A 6,084-nucleotide genomic window follows, 5' to 3' on the forward strand; every position below is an offset into this window, starting at 1 on the left:
CATTCCTTCAGATGTAGGTGGGTTAAGTTGCTCTGACACCCTGCCACGACACGGATGAACCTTGAGGACATGATGCTCTGTGAAACAAGCCAGTCACAGGAGGGGACAGATGCTGTTGGGTTCCAGTTACATGAGATACTTAGAATAGTCAAAATCATAGGAAGCCAGGTAGTAGCGGCCAGGGGCTGAGGTGGGGGTGTGATGGGGACGCAGCGGTATGGGGGCAGAGGTTCAGTTTCACAAGATGGAAAGAGTCATGGAGATGGACAGGAGGGCCACGCGACGTTAGGAATGTAGTTAATACACTGACCTCTACACTAAAACATGATTACGATGGTAAATTGTATGGTATGTGTATTTTATCACAATAAAAAAAAAACCTGAGGGGCGCCTGGGTGGCTCAGTCATTAAGCGTCTGCCTTCGGCTCAGGTCATGGTCCCAGGGTCCTGGGATGGAGCCCCGCATCGCGCTCCCTGATCCGCGGGGAGCCTGCTTCTCCCTCTCCCTCTCCCACTCCCCCTGCTTGTGTTCCCTCTCTCGCTGTGTCTCTGTCAAATAAATAAAATCTTTAAAGAAACAAAAGAAAACAAAAAAACCCTTAAATCAGTTGGGTATGTTTGTGTGGGTTCTCTGGTCTGTCCCACTGTATCTCGAAACTGGGCAGACTGGGGCGCCTGGGTGGCTCAGTTGGTTAAGCGACTGCCTTTGGCTCAGGTCATGATCCTGGAGTCTCGGAATCGAGTTCCGCATCGGGCTCCCTGCTCAGCAGGGAGTCTGCTTCTCCCTCTCCTGCTCCCCCCTCTTGTGCTCTCTCTCAAATAAATAAATAAAATCTTTAAAAAATTAAAAAAAAAAGAAACTGGGCAGACTGATTCCTCCTACTTTATTCTTCATCTCAGAGTTGTTTTAGCTACTTGCTTCCTTTGTCTTTTCATATAAATTTGAGAATAATCCTGTCTCTATCTACAAAATGTCTTGCTGGGATCTTAACAGGAATTGTGTTAAGCTTGCAGATCACTCTGGGGAGAACCGGTGTCTTCCCCGGGTGCTGAGCCTCCCAGTCCAGGAGCGCGACTTGGTTTCTTAGAGCTGCTGTGATTTTCCTCGTTGGCACCTTGTGTTTCAGCACTTAGATCCCGACATCTTTTGTTAGATTTACCCTGACGCATTTCATTCCTTTGAGTGATTGTGATTTTTGATTTCAGAGTCTATGTGTTCATTGCTAGCTTTTAGAAGTACGCTTGATTTCCGTATGTTCATGTTGTGCTCTGAGCCTCGCCGAGCTCCCTTCTGGGTTTTAGGAGTTTTTGTAGACTCCTTGGGATTCTCCAAGCAGACAGTTATGTCATCTGCAAGGAGGGGCTGTTCTGTGTTTCTTTTCAGACCCATGTGCCTTTTGTTCCTTTCCCACATCTTTCTCGCCGTCTGAGACTCCCAGCACCATGTTGGATAACTGGTCTGAGTGGGTGTCCTGGCTGTGTCCTGATATTAGGAGGGAGACGTTCAGTCCTTCCTGAGTATGATGTTACTGTCGGGTTTTTGATACAGATGCTCTTTATCAAGCCGAGGAGGACCCCCCCATCCCTATTTTTCAGAGGGTTTTTGTCATGAAGTGGTGTTGAATTTTGTCAAATGCTTTTTTTGTACCTATTGATAGAATCATGTGATTTTTCATTGTGCTAACAAAGGATGGTTGATTACATTGGTTGACTTTTGAATATTGACCCAGCCTTGCATCCCTGAAATACTCCACTTGGTCATAGTGTGTATATCTTTTTTATATGTTGCTGAATTCTATTTGCTAACATTTTGATTTTTGTATCTATATTCATAAGGGTTATTGGTCTATACTTTTCTTTCTTTTTTTTTGTACTGTCTCTGGTTTTGGTATCAGGGTAACACCAACTTCATAAAATGAATTAGTAAATGCTCCTCCTTCTTCTTTTTCCTGGAAGAGATGTGTAAAATTGGTGTTAATTTTTCTCTATAAGTTTGGTAGAATTCTCTGTGAAGTCATCTGGCCTGGAGCTTCTTTTCGGGGAGTTTTTAAGTTACAAATTCAATCCCCTTAATTGTTAGGGGGCTGCTAAGTGGTAGGTTGTGTGTTTCCAGGAAGTGGTCCATTGGGTCTAAGTTTTCAGATTTATTTATGCTATTACGTGGTTTTAATAAAGAATCCATTCTTTTTCATAGATTTTGTGATGTATGTGGAATTTGACAGTTTTTTTTTTAAAGATTTTATTTATTTATTTGTCAGAGAGAAAGAGAGAGAGAGCACAAGCAGGGGGAGGGACAGAGGGAGAGGGAGAAGCAGGCTCCCCACTGAGCAGGGAGCCCGATGCGGGACTCGATCTCAGGACCCCGGGATCATGACCTGAGCTGAAGGCAGATGCTTCACCGACCCAGGCGCCCCTGAATGCAAAAGTTTTTACAAAATTTGTGATCTGTTGTGACTTCTTTCAGTCTAAATAAAAATGCACTTTTGAATGTAGCCTTTTGTGATCATAATTGTATGTATGTATCTTTTTCTTAAAGAAGCCCCCTCCCCTCATCGGGTAAGAGCCAGGAGCCAGATCCGCCCACCAGAGATGTGTTTTGCCTTTACGTGAAACGTCAGTTGGTGGAGTGAGTTTGGGTCTCGCGTGGGTTAGGTCTCGACAGGCAGTAGATGGAGTGAGTTTGGGTCTCGCGTGGGTTAGGTCTCGACAGGCAGTAGACAAGCTGGGAATGCCTTGAAGTGAAACCCTATATGGAGAGCATGGAAGGAAGCCTATCAGCCACATTGATTTGTCTGATGTGACACCCGGTGATGGCTCTTCATGCTTTTCCTCAGCGCCCACCATACTTACGCTTGCTTTTTCAGAAGGAGAAGAGAAAGAGAACAGAAGAGACACAGGAGTCAGGCTGGGGTGCTTGGGGTGAAGAGCTGGAAGGCCGTCTCTGGCGGGTCCGCGGCCTGACCCCGGGGCTGCTTCCAGCGTTCCCACACTCTTACCACCGCCCTCCCCCAGGACAGCTGATGTATTTCAAACAGGAAACTCTGCAGATAAGGCTGCAGACACCAGCCTGATTTGCTGGGCAGCCTGACAGCCCAGGCCGTGCTCGCCTGGCCTGTGGGGCTCGGCGGCCTCTGTAAATAGCAGCCATGAGGCTCCCGGGCGCAGTGTCCTCACGGGTCCCCGACAGTCAGGACGCCCCCTTCGCCTGACGTACGCTGCAGGTAGGGACGCTCTGCCTGGTGCCCTGGCAGCCTTGGGGAGCAGGGCGGGGGTCTGCCAGTTGATGGGAATACACTGAGCTAGGAAGGCGAGGTTCCAGACGCGGCCAGAGGGAGGACTCAGGTGGAAGCGGGGGGTGGGAATCTGTTCTTTGGTCCTCATGAAGGATGGGGTCTGTCAAATGGATCTGGCTCTAGAATTCCAAGGTCTGATTACTTCAGGGGCTCATGGTGGAAACTTCGTGGGGCTGGCTCATGAGGAGGACTCATGAGGAGGAGACTTCTCAGCTCTGCACAGGTTCCAAGAGGTGCAGCCATGTTTTCCCGAATCCCCAGTCCCCGTGTGTAAGGTGGCCCTAGCACCAACTGCCTGTCCCTGGGGAATGTCCACCACCTGCGGGTGGGGCGCCATGGGCCGCATCAATAATCTATTCTCATGGCCCGTGGCTCTGTTCTGGCTCAGTAATGTGGCAGGACTGGAGTGGGGGCCTCTGGTCTCCCAAACTGGGTAAGACTTGGTGTGACGGGGGCCCTTCCTCCCCCACTGGCTGTCACAACCGGCTGGCCTTCCGGGCTGAAGTCAGGTAGCGCTTAGGAATTTAAAAGGTGAAGTGGGAAAGCCGCCGCACGTGCATGACAGGACTTCTGATCTGATGGGAAACGCTCTACTGGCCGGGCAGAGCCGAGCCTGGGCTTTCGCCGCGAGTTTTCAGTGCGTCTCCAGCTCGTCTGCGAGTTTGAGAAATCTGGAGGCCGTGAGAGGACAGGCAGATGGTTTGTGGAAAGCTAGGGGAAGGGCCTCTTCCTCCTTAGTGTGTGCCCTTCGGGTGGGCCCTGGGGGAGACCCTGTGTCACTCTGGGGAGCAAGCAGCTGGGCGGGGAGGGGGTGTCCGTCCGTGGAGCTCTCTGGCACTTCCAGATGTGGTTCTCCGGCTATAAATGCTGCAGATGTTTAATGAAAATGTGGCATTGTGAGTTTGGCAAATTATACCACTTTTTTTTAAAAGATTTTATTTATTTATTTGACAGAGAGAGACACAGCGAGAGAGGGAACACAAGCAGGGGGAGTGGGAGAGGGAGAAGCAGGCCTCCCGCCAGAGCAGGGAGCCCGATTCGGGGCTCGATCCCAGGACGCTGGGATCATGACCTGAGCTGAAGGCAGGCGCCCAACGACTGAGCCACCCAGGTGCCGCTATACCACATTTTTTTTCATTGTCTATTTCATTCTTTTTTTTAAAAAAAGAGAATTTCATTCTTACAATGAACTTCTACTAAGAATTCCAAATTGAATTTCCCCTGGGAAACCCTGGCTTCCTGTGCTGAAGGGAGGGTGGGAGCCTGCTGGTCTCTGGCTGGATCAGGATGTGGTTCTTATAGAAGGCCCGGTGGTGGGCCTCCGTTTACAAACAGAATTCCTCTCCCAGGAGGACAGGGAGGAGGTGGAACTCCCCGGGGCAGGCCCCCCTGCCCCCCACCCCAGGGCTGCCCTGCTCTCTGCCCCGGAGATACAGAAGGCGAGCAGGCGAGGGCCGAGGGCCACAGGGAGGGGTTTGGGCTGCGTCTTGTGCGCCTTGTGCGGGGCTCTCTGCTGGCCCTGCACCTCCTTTCTTGGGAGGTGGCGACCACTGTCCCTCGAAGCCGAAGCTGTGTGTGGGAGCACAGAGTCATGCTGAGCAGTGTGGCTGTGTCCTGACTCAACCATTTCTAGCTGGAAAGGAAACTCCCAAGTCAGCTTTTGCCACCTGAGACATTTAAAAAAATCTAAACCCCATCTGCATCCACAAACACCAAGAAGCAAGTATCTGTAGGCTCGAGCTCAAATGTAGTTGGATCAAATGTTTATCATGACTTTTTAAAAATTGAGATATAATTGACATACATTATATTATCATTACTGTTAAGAGCTACATTCTGGAGAGAACCCACATTTGCTTCCAAAGCAGCAGCTCAGCTTTTCGGTGAAAGACACACTGTGGCAAACAGGCCCGGCTGCTCCTTTGTCGGGAAACCCTTAGGCATTCCAGGACCCAACGGCAGGGCCAGGACCGCTGTAAGGCCATCCCGCACCGGCCGTGCGTCTGAGGCGCCGGCCCCGGGAGTCCCATGTGAATCTGGGCATGAAGAGCCCTTGAGGAATGAGGAAAACCAGTAGCCGAAGACAGCATTAAATTACAGGTGTTGCGGCTGTGAACTTGTCTATTCATTCATTCATTCCTTCATGCATCCTTTTGTTTACTCAGTTCAGTGCCTGCTAAGCTCCTGCCCGGGGCCCCCAGCGCTTTCCCAGCTGCAAGCGGTGTTCACACGTGACCCACTTCCAGAGCAAGTCACTGGCACTGGGACCCAAGGCCCAGCGACAGGGGAGATGTGAAAGAGGCAAAGCTCATCCCTGCAGACTGTGGGCAAACTTGCATGTCTTTTTCCTTCTCCTCGGAGCTGCTCACTTGTGTGAGCGCAGGCAGGCCGAGCGCCAGCCGGGAGGTCCAGCTGGGAGGGAGCCTGGCCGGCCAGCCCCCAGCGGCTTGGGCCTCACCACCGTTACAGTGAGAAGCCAGGTCCAAGGTGGTTTTGGGAATTAAATAAGGTCTGTGTGTCCATGTCCGGCAGTAAATAGTGGCTCCTTTTCTCTCTCCCACACGTGAAATAACACATAGTAAAAGCGCACGGCCATGGTGAGGTAAGGAGGTGGGTGGGTCGACTCTGGGGCTCGGTGCTCTGACGGCTGACAGGAGCAGAAGGGAGAGGTCAGGTGCGTCCGGAGGCCCCACGTCCGACCCCACCTTCCCCACCTGCTAGTGGGGTAACGCTGGGCAGCTGACTTCATTTCCCTCACCTCTGGTTCCCTGACCTGTGAAATGGACGCGAT

The sequence above is a fragment of the Eumetopias jubatus genome, unplaced genomic scaffold (genome assembly GCF_037043125.1).
Source record: "Eumetopias jubatus isolate StellerSeaLion01/CBP00866 unplaced genomic scaffold, mEumJub1_p1.0 scaffold_9, whole genome shotgun sequence".
NCBI lineage: Eukaryota > Metazoa > Chordata > Mammalia > Carnivora > Otariidae > Eumetopias > Eumetopias jubatus.